The sequence below is a fragment of the Saccopteryx bilineata genome, chromosome 3 (genome assembly GCF_036850765.1).
Source record: "Saccopteryx bilineata isolate mSacBil1 chromosome 3, mSacBil1_pri_phased_curated, whole genome shotgun sequence".
Taxonomy (NCBI): domain Eukaryota; kingdom Metazoa; phylum Chordata; class Mammalia; order Chiroptera; family Emballonuridae; genus Saccopteryx; species Saccopteryx bilineata.
In genome coordinates, this window is record NC_089492.1 from 63,620,723 (window position 1) to 63,638,539 (window position 17,817).

At 36.7% G+C, this 17,817-nt stretch overlaps 1 non-coding gene across 1 annotated transcript; it reads left to right on the forward strand.

Annotated features, from left to right (window-relative positions):
- The first annotated feature begins 16,588 nt into the window (after positions 1-16,588).
- On the forward strand, positions 16,589-16,694 carry LOC136332708 (U6 spliceosomal RNA). The gene has a single exon (XR_010730869.1). It is a non-coding gene; the product is annotated as a U6 spliceosomal RNA (small nuclear RNA).
- The last annotated feature ends 1,123 nt before the right edge of the window (positions 16,695-17,817 follow it).

Sequence of the window (17,817 nt, forward strand, 5' to 3'; positions counted from 1 at the left end):
GAATTGACCATATGTTGGGCCACAAAAACAACATCAGCAAATTCAGAAAAGTCGAAGTTGTACCAAGCATATTTTCTGATCATAAAGCCTTGAAACTAGAATTCAACTGCAAAAAAGAGGAAAAAAATCCCACAAAAATGTGGAAACTAAACAACATACTTTTAAAAAATGAATGGGTCAAAGAAGAAATAAGTGCAGAGATCAAAAGATATATACAGACTAATGAAAATGACAATACGACATATCAGAATCTATGGGATGCAGCAAAAGCAGTGATAAGAGGGAAGTTCATATCACTTCAGGCATATATGAACAAACAAGAGAGAGCCCAAGTGAACCACTTAACTTCACACCTTAAGGAACTAGAAAAAGAAGAACAAAGAAAACCCAAAACCAGCTGAAGAAAGGAGATAATAAAAATCAGAGCAGAAATAAATGAATTGAGAACAGAAAAACTATAGAAAAAATTAATAGAACAAGGAGCTGGTTCTTTGAAAAGATCAACAAAATTGACAAACCCTTGGCAAGACTTACCAAGGAAAAAAGAGAAAGAACTCATATAAACAAAATCCAAAATGAAAGAGGAGAAATCACCACGGACACCGTAGATATACAAAGAATTATTGTAGAATACTATGAAAAACTTTATGCCACTAAATTCAACAACCTAGAAGAAATGGATAAATTCCTAGAACAATACAACCTTCCTAGACTGAGTCAAGAAGAAGCAGAAAGCCTAAACAAACCTATCAGTAGAGAAGAAATAGAAAAAACCATTAAAAACCTCCCCAAAAATAAAAGTCCAGGCCCTGATGGCTATACCAGTGAATTTTATCAAACATTCAAAGAAGACTTGGTTCCTATTCTACTCAAAGTCTTCCAAAAAATTGAAGAAGAAGCAATACTTCAAACACATTTCATGAGGCCAACATAACCCTCATACCAAAACCAGGCAAGGATGGCACAAAAAAAGAAAACTACAGACCAATATCTCTAATGAATACAGATGCTAAAATACTAAACAAAATACTAGCAAATCGAATACAACAACATATTAAAAAAATAATACATCATGATCAAGTGGGATTCATCCCAGAATCTCAAGGATGGTTCAACATACGTAAAACGGTTAACATAATACACCATATCAACAAAACAAAGAACAAAAACCACATGATCTTATCAATAGACGCAGAAAAGGTTTTTGATAAAATACAACACAATTTTATGTTTAAGACTCTCAACAAAATGGGTATAGAAGGAAAATATCTCAACATGATAAAGGCCATATATGATAAACCATCAGCTAACATCATATTAAATGGCACTAAACTGAAGGCTTTCCCCCTTAAATCAGGAACATGACAGGGTTGTCCACTCTCTCCACTCTTATTTAATGTAGTACTAGAGGTTCTAGCCAGAGCAATCAGACAAGACAAAGAAATAAAAGGCATCCATATCGGAAAAGAAGAAGTAAAGGTATCACTTTTTGCAGATGATATGATCCTATACATTGAAAACCCCAAAGAACCCACAAAAAGACTACTAGAAACAATAAGTCAATACAGTAAGGTCGCAGGATACAAAATTAACATACAGAAGTCAATAGCCTTTCTATATGCCAACAATGAAACAATTGAGAACGAACTCAAAAGAATAATCCCCTTCACGATTGCAACAAAAAAAATAAAATACTTAGGAATAAACATAACAAAGAATGTAAAGGACTTATATAATGAAAACTATAAACCATTGTTAAGGGAAATCGAAAAAGATATAATGAGATGGAAGAATATACCTTGTTCTTGGCTAGGAAGAATAAATATAATCAAGATGGCTATATTACCCAAAGCAATATACAAATTTAATGCAATTCCCATCAAACTTCCAATGACATTTTTTAAAGAAATAGAACAAAAAATCATCAGATTTATATGGAACTATAAAAAAACCCCAAATAGCCAAAGCAATCCTAAAGAAAAAGAATGAAGCTGGGGGCATTACAATACCTGACTTCAAACTCTATTATAGGGCCACGACAATCAAAACAGCATGGTATTGGCAGAAAAATAGACACTCAGACCAATGGAACAGAATAGAAAGTCCAGAAATAAAACCACATATATATAGTCAAATAATTTTTGATAAAGGGGCCAACAACACACAATGGAGAAAAAAAAGCCTCTTCAATAAATGGTGCTGGGAAAACTGGAAAGCCACATGCAAAAGAATGAAACTGGACTACAGTCTCTCCCCCTGTACAAAAATTAACTCAAAATGGATCAAAGATCTAAACATAAGTCCTGAAACAATTAAGTACATAGAAGAAGACATAGCTACTCAACTCATGGACCTGGGTTTTAAAGAGCATTTTATGAATTTGACTCCACAGGCAAGAGAAGTGAAGGCAAAAATTAATGAATGGGACTACATCAGACTAAGAAGTTTTTGCTCAGCAAGAGAAACTGATAACAAAATAAACAGAAAGCCAACTAAATGGGAAATAATATTTTCAAACAACAGCTCAGATAAGGGCCTAATATCCAAAATTTACAAAGAACTCATAAAACTCAACAACAAACAAACAAACAATCCCATAAAAAAATGGGAAGAGGATATGAACAGACACTTCTCCCAGGAAGAAATACAAATGGCCAACAGATATATGAAAAGATGCTCATCTTCTTTAGCTATTAGAGAAATGCAAATCAAAACGGCAATGAGATACCACCTCACACCTGTTAGATTAGCTATTATTAGCAAGACAGGTAATAGCAAATGTTGGAGAGGCTGTGGAGAAAAAGGAACCCTCATACACTGTTGGTGGGAATGTAAAGTAGTACAACCATTATGGAAGAAAGTATGGTAATTCCTCAAAAAACTGAAAATAGAACTACCTTATGACCCAGCAATACCTCTACTGGGTATATACCCCAAAAACTCAGAAACATTGATACGTAAAGACACATGCAGCCCCATGTTTATTGCAGCATTGTTCACAGTGGCCAGGACATGGAAACAACCAAAAAGCCCGTCAATAGATGACTGGATAAAGAAGATGTGGCACATATACACTATGGAATACTACTCAGCCATAAGAAATGATGACATCGGAACATTTACAGCAAAATGGTGGGATCTTGATAACATGATACGAAGCGAAATAAGTAAATCAGAAAAAACAGGAACTGCATTATTCCATACGTAGGTGGGACATAAAAGTGAAACTAAGAGACATTGATAAGAGTGTGGTGGTTATGGGGGGAGGGGGGAGAGGGAGAGCGAAAGGGGAGGGGGAGGGGCACAAAGAAAACTAGATAGAAGGTGACAGAGGACAATCTGACTTTGGGTTATGGGTATGCAACATAATTGAATGATAAGATAACCTTGACATGTTTTCTTTGAATATATGTATCCTGATTTATTGATGTCACCCCATTAAAAAAATAAAATTATAAAAAAGAAAAGAAAAATGCAAATCAAAACTGCAATGAGATACCACCTCACACCTGTTAGATTAGCTATTATTAACAAGACAGGTAATAGCCAATGTTGGAGAGGCTGTGGAGAAAAAGGAACCCTCATTCACTTTTGGTGGGAATGTAAAATAGTAGAACCATTATGGAAGAAAGTATGGTGGTTCCTCAAAAAACTGAAAATAGAACTACCTATGAACCCTCAATCCCTCTACTGGGTATATACCCCAAAAACTCAGAAATATTGATATGTAAAGACACATGTAGCCCCATGTTCATTGCAGCATTGTTCACAGTGGCCAAGACATGGAAACAACCAAAAAGCCCGTCAATAGAAGACTGGATAAAGAAGATGTGGCACATCTACACATAATTGAACGACAAGATAACCTGGACTTGTTATCTTTGAATATATGTATCCTGATTTATTGATGTTACCTCATTAAAAAAATAAAATTATTAAAAAAATAATAATAATAATCTATTGTACTATTGTCTTTCTTCTTGGATTCTCATTTCTAAAACCCTGACTCTGATTTATGTTAATTTGATCCTTATCAAGGACTATCTTCCTGGTGAGTTGCCTCCCTGGTTGTCTCATTTAATCCCTTCAACTCCCCCTATCTCATTCCTCTCCCCTAAAGCTTCTTCCCAGGCCACCACCACTTACGACAGACAACATCCTTTAAGTAACCCATTGTAACTCTTTATTTTCTTATAAAAATGTCAGTGCGCACAGACAACGCTGTGGTGGTAGCCAGAAGGAAAGGGGGATGGAGGGAGGTGGAGGTGGGCAAAGGGAGGGGAATGGGGATGACAGAGACTTTGCTTGGGGCGATGCACACACTATGCAGTGTGTAGATGATGTTCTATTGAGTTGCACACCTGAATCTGTATCCCAATAAAGTCAATTTAAAAATATTTTCTAATGGCAGTGAATCATGAGGGCTAGTCAGTGGAAGAAACAAAGCCTCTACCTCATCACCTAACTTCAAAACTAAATGTAACCATCATCAAAAATAAAAAACAGAACCTGGCCTGTGGTGGCACAATAGATTTCGAGTGTCAACCTGGAACACGGAGGTTGCCAGTTCAAAACCCTGGGTTCAACTAAAGTGAAGCAACTATAAATTGATACTTCTCATTCCTGCCCCCTCTCTCTATCCTCTCTCTATAAAATCAATAAATAAAATCTTTAAAATAAATAAATAAATATCAAAATACAAGTCAGCACTGAGTTATTTTAAGCTCTCATTGAAAATGCAATGGCTTCAACTAATGTAATGCTTTCAACTAAAAAAAAGATCTATATTCCAAACTAATATTGTATTAATCCAATTATTCTCACAATATCCTATTTGGATCATTACATTTTGCACAACAATGCCAGCCACCCACCGTTACTAAGACTCCTTCACCACTGACAATGGCCAGGTATCAAGTGTAATAGGACCAGACGCAGCAAACAAATTAAAATGTGTGTCGTTGTCGAATGATACTGCTTCGAGGAGCATAAGTGACATAGCAATTAATGTCTGTGAACAGCTGGAGTTAAAGATTAAAGAAAGTGATTATTTCGCCCTGCCAATGGGCAGATCCACCTAAACGTGTAGAGATGTTGGCATTTTTACATTTCTGTGAACTATTATGGATAAGAGCATGCTGTTTAGAAAATGTTCACGCAATTGTACCACAGGAGAAGATCATTTTGAAATATTTCAAGAGGCAAATCAGAATTGCAATATACAAACAAGGAGTTTTATATTGCTCTCTATAGGATCAGAGCCAAATCACAAACTTATGAAAGTAGGAAATCACTTGATTACAAATAATGATACAGATTCTTCCTGGATATGCTGCTTCTTTTGTTCCCATAATATTGGTCTTTAAAAGAAAGATAGATCAAGAGAGAAAGAAAGATAGGTTTCCATGTATTTTGAGGACTATCATCAGTTTTAACAGGAGTGTTCCTCAGAATGGCTATATAATCAGGAAGTTCCAAGGCCATGGGTACAAAGAATATCCAAAGCTCAAGTGTCAATTTCTCTTTGAGTCAAAATGTCTCCATTACTAAATTGGTATGGTGAGTTCTAATGACCAAACTCATTACAATAGAGCTTGACATCCTAATGGGATGTGTCCTGTGACTTTCAAGAGCTTAAGAACATTCAGAAACAGTAACACAGAACTGGCAATGGAGTGTGTTTTGAAGAATACTTTCTCAAAGAAACAACACTCATCATTCCACAATATTTACTCCTTGGAAAATGAAGTCAATTCATTCACATAGTGAATATTTATTGAGGTCTTTCTTGCATAGCTCAAATGCCTCCAGATTAGTTTCACAATGTCATTGAGTCTCATTCACATTTCAGCAAATCTATACGTTGGATTTATCACATAATTCTTATAAAAATGTTATATCTGCCAATGTAAATTATACTTTATTTATATACTTATAGAAGATTTTGTAAAGAGGTGATGACATACTCTCAATTTTTCTGAATTTCATTTCTTCTTTGGGAAAACACACTGCCCTGGGGTCAATCAAGACCTAATTTCAGACAGTGCACCTTATCTTAACTCCCTTTCTTACCCAGGCAGCTCCTTTTTATTTTATTAAAATAAATAACCTTTGTTTCTCCTCTTTATGGAGATATACTTATTCCAGTATCTTGGAAGCCCAAAAATAAGTCTGTAACAACTTAGAAACCTTATTTTCCTTAATCTGGCCTTTTATTTTTTTTTTTCCTTTGACTCAAACTGGCCTTACCCAACACCCTGACCCACCCACCTCCCTCTCCTTTGTTTAATCATTAAGTCCTCAAGAAAATGAGGTTCTATTCAGTTTCCAGCAATCTTAGAAACAAGGTCCTGGGTATATTGACTTTTTTTCTTTTTATTAGAACAATTAAATTTAACAGGGTGACATTGCAACCAGAGCATACAGGTTTAGAGAAAATATCTCCACACCATTTGGACAGTTGATAATTCCATATAGCCTTCATCCAAAGTCAAATCATCCTCCGTCATCCTATATTTTGTTTCTCTTAAGCCCCTCCTCCACCCCTCCCTCTCCTTCCTTCCACTCCCACTGGTAACCACTGCACTTTTATCTATGTCCTTGAGTCTCAATTTTGTATCCTACCTATGTATGAATCATACAGTTCTTAGCTTTTTCTGATTTACTTATTTCACTCAGTATAATGTTATCAAGGTCCATCCATGTCGTAAATGGTACTATGTCATCATTTCTCATGGCTGAGTAGTATTCCATTGTATATATGTACCACATCTTCTTTATCCAATCCTCTATTGAAGGGCATTTTGGCTGTTTCCATGTCTTAGCCACTGTGAACAATGCTGCGATGAACAAGGGGGTGCATGTGTTTTTTATGTACCCATGTTTTTGAGTTTTGGGGATATATACCCAGTAGAGGGATTGCTGGGTCATATGTTCTATTCTTAATTTTTTGAGGAACTACCATACTTACTTCCATAATGGTTGTACTAATACTTTACATTTCCACCAACAGTGAATGAGGGTTCCTTTTTCTCTACAGCCTCTCCAACACTTGTTATTACCTGTCTTGTTGATAATAGCTAATGTAACAGGTATGAGGTAGAATCTCATTGTAGTTTTGATTTGCATTTCTCTAATAGCTAGTGAAGATGAGCTTTTTTTCATATATCTATTGGCCACTTGAATTTTTTCTTGGGAGAAATGTCTGTTCATGTCCTCTTCCCATTTTTTTATTGGATTGTTTGTTTATTTGTTGCTGAGTATTGTGAGTCCTTTATATATTTTGAATATTAGCCCCTTATCTGAGCTATTGTTTGAAAATATCATCTCCCATTTAGTTGGCTATTTGTTTGTTTTATTGACAGTTTCTTTTGCTGTGCAGAAGCTTCTTAGTTTGATGTAGTCCCATTTATTTGTCTTTGCCTTTACTTCCCTTGCCTTTGAGGTCAAATTCATAAAATGTTCTCTACTGCCAACATCCATAAGTTTAGTACCTATGTTTTCTTCTATGTAATTTATTGTTTCAGATTTTATATTTAGGTCTTTGATCCAGTTTGAATTAATTTTTGTGCAAGGAGACAAACTGTAGTCAAGTTTCATTCTTTTGCATGTAGCTTTCCAATTTTCACAGCACCATTTATTGAAGAGGCTTTCTTTTCTCCATTGTGTGTTTTTGGCTCCTTTATCAAAGATGGTTTGACTGTATATATGTGGTTTTATTTCTGGGCTCTCCATTCTGTTCCATTGGTCTATATGTCTATTTTTCTGCCAATACCATGCTGTTTTAATTATCATGGCTCTGTAATGTGGACAAGTCCTACCAGGGGTGAGGACGACAGAGACGCAAAGAACTGGCTCCAGGGACCAGGTTCAGTGATACAGATCCACTTTATTCAGCAAGTAAGCTAACTTATATACACAGATTCAGCCTATCAGGTGTTACAGCATGTTCCTCAAAGCCAATGGCTGAAAACATCAGGGAGCTGCGTGGTTGGCGCTGAGTCACTTCCTTATAGCAGACGAGCTCCCTTCCTGGGTATGCCCAGGACGGTTCTGGGAGCTGGAGTATTCTCACAGCATTGCATCAGCCACAGCTGCTAGGAATGCGCTCTGTGCTCCACCCACACTGTAGTATAATTTGAAGTCAGGTATTGTAATGCCTCCAGCTTTGGTTTTTATCCTTAGGATTACATTGGTTATTCAAGATTTTTTATGGTTCCATACAAACCTGATGATTTTTTTGTTCCATTTCTTTAAAAAATAACATTGAAATTTTGATGGGAATTGTTTTAAATGTGTATATTGCTTTGAGTAAGATGGCCATTTTAACTATATTTATTCTTTCTATCCACAAACAAGGAATATTTTTCATTTCATTGTGTCTTTTTCAATTTCCTTTAACAGTGCTTTGTAGTTTTTAGTATATAGGTCCTTTGTTATGTTTATTCCCAGGTACTTTATTTTTTTTGTTGTTGCAACTGTAAAAGGGATTATTTTTTTGAGATCTTTTCCTGAAGTTTCATTGTTGGCATATAAGAAAACAACTTCTGTACATTAATTTTGTATCCTGCAACCTCACTGTATTAGTTTATTGTTTCTAATAGCCTTTCTGTGGAGTCTTTGAGGTTATCTATATACAAGATCATATCTGCTAAAAGTTAAACCTATCTTCTTTCCCAATATGAATTCCTTTTATTTTTTTCTCTTGTCTGATTGCTATGGCTAGAACTTCCAGCACTATGTTGAATAGGAGTGGATAGAGTGGGCAATCTTATCTTGTTCATGATTTTAGAGGAAAAGTTTTCAGTGTTTCACCATTTAGTATGATGTTAGCTGATGGTTTGTCATAAATATCCTTTATTATGTTGAGGTATTTTCCTTCTTTCCCATTTTGTTAAGTGTTTTAAACATAAAAGGATATTGTATTTTATCAAATGCCTTTTCTTGTCTGACCTGTGGTGATGCAGTGGATAAAGCGTCCACCTGGAAATGCTGAGGTCGCCGGTTCGAAACCCTGGGCTTGCCTGGTCAAGGCACATATGGGAGTTGATGCTTCCTGCTCCTCCCCCCTTCTCTCTCTCTGTCTCTCTCTCTCTTCTCTCTTTCTCTTTCTAAAATGAATAAATAAAATAAAATAAATTTTTTTAAAATGCCTTTTCTTCATCTATTGATAAGATCATATAGTTTTTGTCTTTGTTTTGTTGATATGGTGTACTACATTAGTCATTTTACATATGTTGAACCATCCTTGTGTTTCCAGGATGAATTCCACTTGATCATGATGATTTATCTTTTTAATGTATTGTTGTATTCAATTTGCTAGTATTCTGTTTAGGATTTTTGCATCTGTATTCATTAGAGGTGTTGGTCTGTAGTTTTCTTTTTTTGTGTGTTGTCCTTGCCAGATTTTGGTATGAGGGTTATGTTGGCCTCATAAAATGTGTTTGGAAGTATTGATTCTTCTACAATTTTTTGAAGACTTTGAGAAGGATAGAAACCAAATCTTTGAATGTTTGGTAGAATTCACTAGTATACCACCTCACCCTGGACTTTTTTTAGTGGGGAGGTTTTTGATAGTTGTTTGTATTTCCTCACTGCTTATAGGCTTTCTACTTCTATTTAGGCTTTCTACTTCTTCGTGATTCAGTTTAGGAAGATTGTATTGTTCTAGGAGTTTATCCATTTCTTCTAGATTGTTGAATTTGGTGGCATATAGTTTTTCATAGTATTCTACAATAATGCTTTGTATATCTATGATATCTGTGGTAATTTCTCCTCTTTCATTTTGGATTTTGTTTATATGAGTCCTTTCTATTTTTTCCATAGTGAGTCTTGCCAGGGGTTTGTCAATTTTGTTGATTTTTTCAAAGAATCAGCTCTTTGTTGTATTAATATTTTCTATACTTTTTCTGTTCTCTATTTCATTTATTTCTGTTCTAATTTTCATTATTTCCTTTCTTTTGCTGGTTTTGGGATGCCTTTGTTCTTCTTCAGTTCCTTATGATATGATGTTAGGTTGTTTACTTCGTCTCCCTCTTGTTTTTATATATAAGCCTGTAATGATATGAACTTCCCTCTTATTACTGCTTTCGCTGCATCTCAGAGATTCAGATATGTCATGTTTTCATTTTCGCTTGTCTGTATATATCTTTTGATCTCTGCTATTATTTCTTCTTTGAACCAGTCATTTTTTAGAAGTATGTTAATTTCCACATTTTTTGTTTACTTCTTTATACAGTTGAATTCTAGTTTCAAAGCCTTATGTTCAGAGAATATGCTTCCTATAATTTAAATCTTTCTGAATAGTTGATGTTAGTTTTGTGGCCCAGCATATGATCTATTCTTGAGAATGTGCCATGTACACTGGATAAAAATGTATACTCTGACATTTTGGGATGAAATGTCCTGTAGATGTCTATTATGTCCATTTGTTCTAGTGTTTCATTTCAAGCCAATGTTTCTTTATTGATTTTCTGTTTGGATGAACAATCTAAAGCCATAAATGGTGTATTGAGGTCTCCAAGCATGATTATACTTTTTTTTTGTTTGTACTTTTAGATCAGTTAGTAGATGTCTTATATATTTTTGTGCTCCCCGGTTTGGTGCATATATATATATAAAGAAGTGTTATGTCTTCTTGATGCAATATCCCCTTTATCATTATGAAATGTCTATCTTTGTCTCTAGTTACCTTTGTTGTCTTGTAGTCAGCATTGTCAGGTATAAGTATGGCTACATCTGCTTTTCTTTGAATATATTTGCTTGGAGAACCATCTTGCATCCTTTCATTTTGAATCTATTTTTATCGTTGTAGCTTAGATGTGTTGCTTAAAGGCAGCATACAGTTGACTTTTGCTAGTTTATCCAATCTGCTACTCTGTGCCTCTTTATTGGTGAGTTCAACCCATTTACATTTAGTGTAATTATTGACACTTGAGGATTTCCTATTTCCACTTTATATAGTGTTTTCTGATAGCTTTGTGTCTTATTTGGTTCTTTTTTTTCTTTTTCTGTCATCTGTTTTTGTTTGATGATATTCCATACTTCTATCTTGTTTCTTCTTTTTTTAAGCTATATGTTTCAGTAGTGGCATTTTCAGGGGTGGTTACCATTAGGTAATTAAAAGAAAAATTATCATATTTATTAGAGTCTATTATTTCATGAATGCTTCTGCACTCCATCCTCCTCTGCTACTGCTGATCTTTATCCTCTCCCCTTTTATGTTATTGCTGTCACAGATTATCCTTATTTTTATTGTTGTTTTGTTTAAATTTTTACTTGTAGTTTTGTTTTGTTTTGTTTTGTTCTTTGTATCTGGTCAGATAATTCCCTTTAGTATTTCTTGTAGTGGGGGTTTTCTGGTGATAAATTCCCTCAGCTTCTGTATGTCTGTAAATGTTTTCATGTCCCTTTTATATTTGAAGGATAGCTTTGATGGATATAGTATTCTTGGCTGGTAGTTCCTCTATTTCAGTACTTTAGATGTTGGGGTCCACTCTCTTCTAGCTTATAGACTTTCTGCTGAGAAATCTGATGATAGCCTACTGGGCCTTCCTTTATATGTTATATTCTTCTTCTCTCTAGTTGCCTTGAGGATTCTTTGTCAATGATTTGTGATCATTTCATTACGATGTGCCTTGGAGTAGTTTTTTTGGGTTGAGGTAACTCAGCATTCTGTTTGCTTCTTGGATTCGAAGCTCTCTTTCCACAGGCTTGGGAAGTTCTCACTGATTATTTGTTTCAATATGTTCTCCATTCCCTTTTCCCTCTCTTCTTCTTCTAACATACCCATTTTCTTATATTGCTCTTTCTGATGGAGTCAGTCAATTCTTGCAGGGCTTTTCATTTTTTTAATTCATGAGTCTCCCTCTTCTTCTCTCTGTAGTCTCTCTAGTTGCCTTTCTTCAATGTCACTGATTCTCTCCTCTATCTGGCCTGTTCTATTTGCTAAGCTTGTTACCTCCTTTTTCATTTCATGCATTGAGTTTTTCATCTCTGTTTGGTTTTTTTTAGTTTCAATTTCCTTGGTGAAGTATTCTTTTTGTTGTTGTTTTTTGAGCTCACTAAATTGCCTTTCAGTGTTTTCTTGTATCCTATTGAGTATTTTTAGAACTTCAATTTTGAATTCTGTCATTAAGCTCCAAGACTTCCATGTAATTGAGATTATTTTCTGGAGATTTTTTATCATCTATCTGAGCTACATCTCTGTCTTGTTTATCCATATTTGATTTATTTTTCCTTGATGGCATTTTTGTGTGGTATTGTTAATAACACTAACAAGAGATAAGTGAAAAATAAATAATAAATAAATTTTAAAAATATAATGAAAATTCTCTAAATGACAAGTAAAACAAAAACTACAGATAATAAAAAGCAGAAACTGAGAAAAAGTTAAATAAAACAGAGAAAAAATGAAGTCAAAAACAAGCAAAATGCCACAAAAAGAAGTATGAGTCTAAAATATAATGATTTGATGAAAAATGACATTTAAATGAGAGGGAAGAAAATGAGAGAAAAAAAAGAGAAAAACGTGATAGAAAGAGGAGAGAAAAAAAGGAAAAAGTGTCAGAAATGAAACCCTTGCAAAAATCAAGGATAAAAAGTATAATAACTAAGGATAATAGTTTACATGGAAAAAGGAGAAAGAAGAAAAAGAAAAAAAGAAAAAGTGGGATAAAGCAGAAAAAGAAAAAAAAGTATTTTTTTCCAGTTTTTGAGAGGTAACATTTCTTTTTCTGGTAGGAGGCGCTATATACTACAAGGTTTGCCTCTGCGAGATTCTTGGGTGGAGTTCTGTTGAGGTGTCATCACTGTCATAATGATGCAGGCAGGGCTGCCACTTGGTAGGAGGGGCTTGTTGTTAGAGGTTTGCAATTTTATGGCTCTAGCAATGGCCAACCAAGAGTGTTCCGGGGCCCTCCCCCACATCCCAGCAAAGCACCTGGGATCAAGCACCTGGGCACCCCTACCTCTAGCAGGAGAGAGCAACCTGGAGCCCAGCTGATGGGGTGCGCCACTGCCACTGTTCACACAGTAAGGGGAGCAACGCAAGACTGGGAGGCTGGGGTGACACAGTCCAGTCCCTCCTCTGATACCGCTCTAAGCACTCTAAGCGCAGCCCTGGGCAGGGCAGGGGCTGCACTCCATAAGCCCCTGTCAAGCTTCCAGAGCAGTTGCAACAGAGATCACAGATCAGGGGCGTCCCGCCCACACACGATAAACTCTGCAGGGCAAGCCATGCAGGAGCTTCAGAGTGGGTGGGGCGCAAATCCCAGATCAAGCCCATCTCGAGCCACAAGGCTAAACTATGCTAGTCAGGCAGGCAGATCAAGCACACCCTAGTGCCCGATGGGCCATCTTTACAAGCTATTCGCATCCAGTTCTTGGGAGCACACCAGCTGGGGCTTTGTGAGCACCCAGCGCCTACAATCACATGTGCGGCAGACACCGGGAAACAGCCCTGCTCCCGTTCTTGGTCATCACCCCCCTATCTCAGTTCCTTCCCCCCAGACTATCCTCTTCTCCTGGCTCCAGCTCTGAGACAAAGCCTGCACCAACAGTGCCTCCTCCCTCAGGTCCATGAGGAAAGAGAAAGACTTAATCCTCTGGCATTTTTTTCTTCTGTGAGCCAATTCTATCTTTGGCCTGCCTTCTTGCACAATCATTCCTTTGTCTATGTGGTGTGTGTATATTTCAGATTCAGCTGGGGTTTTTCTCTGCAAATAGTTGTAGAATTTGTTGGAATTTCAAGGGGAGAGATCTGGAGTCTCTCTCACGCTGCCATTTCTCTGATGTCACTCCTCTATTAACTATTAAGACAGAGTTTTCAACTAAACTTAACATAATATCCTGGCTTCAACTGTGTTTAGCTCCAGACCCAGGAAAGTGGAATGATCCCACAGAAAAAAAAAATCCTTTTGAAATTGGACAGAACAACTCCATAGCTGACATCAGAACCAAAAGGAATGATCAATTATACCCTACCCTAGCACCAACCAATCAGTAGAGACCATGACCCTAACTCTGTTAGTCACCATAATTAATTATTTTTTTCCTGTGTAATCCATCCCTTGGAAGCCATTGGGGAGCTGGGTCTCTGAGCATGAACTACCTGTAACTCCGGGCATGGTGCCATCCTCCTTAATAAACCAGTACTTTCTTGGCTGCAAACTCTTATTCATGTTTTACTGGGCTTTGATGCATGCAGACAAATGGACAACTTCTGTTTAGTAACAAATCCAAAGCTCTCTTCACCACATCCCCTCGAGTCTTAGGCTCCTTGTAGAAATAAGGTGTCTGGTATCCACACTGTTATCTCAGATTTTTTAAGGTAAACTTGCCAATTAGTCTCCATCCATGATCCTTGTTGCAAAATAGCTAAAAACTGTAAATAAGTAATAAGCCATAAATAGCCTGTTTTAAAGAAAAGGACTTACATGAAATTGATTAGTTAGAAATTAGGCCCTGAAGGCAAATTCTTGACCTTGATCATGAACAAAGTTGGGAATGAGCACCTATTTACTATAGGGCTTGCCTTTTCAAAAAGATAGACTATGACTGAGAAGTGACATGAACAGGGAAGTGACATGAGAGGGAAGACAAGATGGCTCATGTTCATTCAATTCCACCTAAGTAATTTAGATTTGATCAGGCAGGCCCACTCTTAAATAGAAGTATAGCAGACTAATAAACATCTGAGAAAACGTATTCTGCTAACAACTGGAGAAAATAAATCAGAAGGAAACTGAGTTACAATGCTGTGTCAACAATTTGAATGTAAATGATGAAAGAAAGAATGAAGTCTATGGTTGTAGAAGCAATGAGAAAGACCCAACCCAAGAAATACTATAGATAGTGAATTGTTATGACCTGGAGACTGATCAGATAGCAACCTGAAGCAAGGCTAGCATCAGAATAACTCCAAACGGTTGAGCCAGGAGCACACTGTAGAAATAGATACAAAAGGAGGTTGAACAGATAATCTCTAAGGTCCATTCCAACTCTTACTGTTATGATTCAAAAAAAAATATGGGTAAAGAACCCCATATTTTTTGAAAACATGTAAGTCATCAAACTTTCTTCACTCTAAAAGTACTTACTAGATATGAACTATGTACCAGGCTTTGTCTAAATCCTGAAAATACAATGGTGAATAAAACAGCTGATGGGGCCTAAACAGGGATTGATCCAATCCAAGGTGTTTTAAAAAGGTCACTTTGCTGTCCTCTAGAGAATGAGTGGAAGGAGTCAAGGGCTAAAAAGGGAAGACCCCCTCAAAGGCAGTTAGGAAGGTGAAAGTGTTCATACTGGAGAAATATAGAGGTAAAAGTGAAAATATCTGAAGATAGATTCCTGAATGGACTGGACATGATGGTGAGAATAATGGTGGAATCACAGATAACTGCTGTTTTCCACTTAAGTAATCAGAGGTATGTGATTCCTCTTACACTGATATGGATGCTTAGGGGGAAGACAAAGCTTTTAAGGAAAACCTTCTTATGAAGATATTATCGACAGGATATGTAAATAAGAAAAAGTATGTCAAGTGTAAAATATTAGAGCTGCACCAGTTTCCAGGTGTATGTGACCCACCACTCTAGGATGGATATGAACATTTGGGGCTTGATATATTGGTTTTTTGAGCACTCAAGTGCAAATATTTGGGAGTTTGGTGGGTAAGGAGAAAGTGAAGCTTATAGATTGAAACTGAGTAGATTCTTTAATATGAAAAGTCAAAAAAAATTGCAAAATATATGGCCATCATCAAGTAGCTTATTAGCAGTAACACCATATATCTCTGACAGTGAAGAGTCTAGGCATGGATGTTCTTTACCATCTTAGTACCTCAAATGCAAAAAAGAAAGGTTTGGGGGAGGAAGAATTAAATGACTTCCCTATAATAAGTGAGGCTGAATGGGAAAATCAAATTTTGTCCCATAAGCTTGTGAAATAGAAAATCTTTATTTACAGTACTGGTCTCTGTTATTATTGCTAGAATTGTAATAATAGAAGTCACCATTTCTACATTAATCCTTATTTAGAAACATTCAGTTATGAACTATATAGATGGTACCCAGAAACAGCTAATCAATAGTGCAGGGATTCTTTCTGACCTAGAAAATCAGAACTTGGCAGATAAATGGACTTTCTGTCTTGGCTCTTAAATCAATAGGTCAATTGGTTCTAGCTCCAAGTATTCAATATATATTTAACCTAAAAATAACAGACTCCTTAGCCCCAGTTCTATAAATCTTTCTCTATTAGTAAGCTATCTATACATTATTTGTAAAAGACTAAAAAATAACTGATAAGATAATTTTACAGTGAAAAGGCAAGGAATCACTTTCATATAGGGACTAGAGACAACTCAGTTTCATTTTTTCCTGTAAGTCATATGAATTCTACCCCTATAATAGCTTTTATATATTTCCCCTCCTCTCTTACCCACATCCACTGTCATTATCTTACCCTTCAATGCAACAGTCTCAAACTCTCTGATGCTCTTTAATTAATTCATTCACCATGGATTAATTGAGCAGCTATGGAACCAAACAGACAGAACCCTCTGTCCTTAACAAGATTACATTCTGTGCTCGCTTCGGCAGCACATATACTAAAATTGGAACGATACAGAGAAGATTAGCATGGCCCCTGCACAAGATTACATTCTACTGGAGGAAACATACAAGGAAAAAACACAATAAGTAAGTAAATTACATGGTATGGTACCAGATGATAAGTACCAAAAAGGGGGGTGGGGAGAGAAGCTAAAGTAAGGCAAGGAGGATCAGTGCAGCACAGTGGGAAGGCATGCTACAGTATTGGATAATCTGGTCAGGGAGTCTTTGTGGAGAAGGTAAAACCTTAACAGAGACTTAGTAGAGGAGGAGGAGTTGGCAAAACAGGTATCTGTGGGGAAAGCATTCCAGGCAGAGGAAACAGCCAGAGCAAGGACTCAAAGCCTGGAATGCAAGAATGCCCTTGTTGGCTAAAGTGAGTGAGGGGTAGAGTAGAAGAAATGAGGTCGAGTTCTCATCCTTTTCCCACAGCAGGACTGAAGTCAGAAATGTAAGAGTGACCAGACTTTTCCCACCACCACCCATTCTATCAATATACCATTTGACTTTCCCCCATAAATACCCTTCTAATGTCTTTTCTGACCTATAGTCTCATCATTTCTTTTTTCTTCTTCTTCTTTATCTTTGTCCAAGTGAGAGGAGGGGAGATAGAGAGACTAACTCCCGCATGTGCCCCAAGTGGGACCCACCCAGCAACCCCCATCTGGGGCCAATGCTCTGCCTGAGGCCATTCTTGCAACAAAGCTATTTTTAGCACCTAAGGCAGAGGCTCTATGGAGCCATCCTCAGCACCCGGGGCTGATGCGCTCAAACCAGTCAAGCCATGGCTGTGGGAGATGAGAGAGAGAGAGGGGGGAGGGGGAAGGGTGGAGAAGCAGATGGTCACTTCTCCTGTGTGCCCTGACTGAGAATCAAACCCAGGACATACATACACCAGAGCAACACTCTACCACTGAGCCAACCAGCCAGAGCCCTCTCATCGTTTCTTATAGAGATTGTTGAAGTAGGTCTTATCTGTCTTCCAATCCATTGGTTTTCAAACTGTGTCTCTGTGAATTTCAGGAAATTGAGGAAGACTCATTTATCACCCTCATGATAAAGATCTATCAAAGAATTGTTTTCCAGTTGTTAACTGGTGTTGTCTCTGAGTGATAGGATTTCACATGATTCTTACTTCCTTTAAGAACTTTTTGCATTGCTTCCTTTTTCCTTGGAAAAGTGTATATTACATTTATAATAG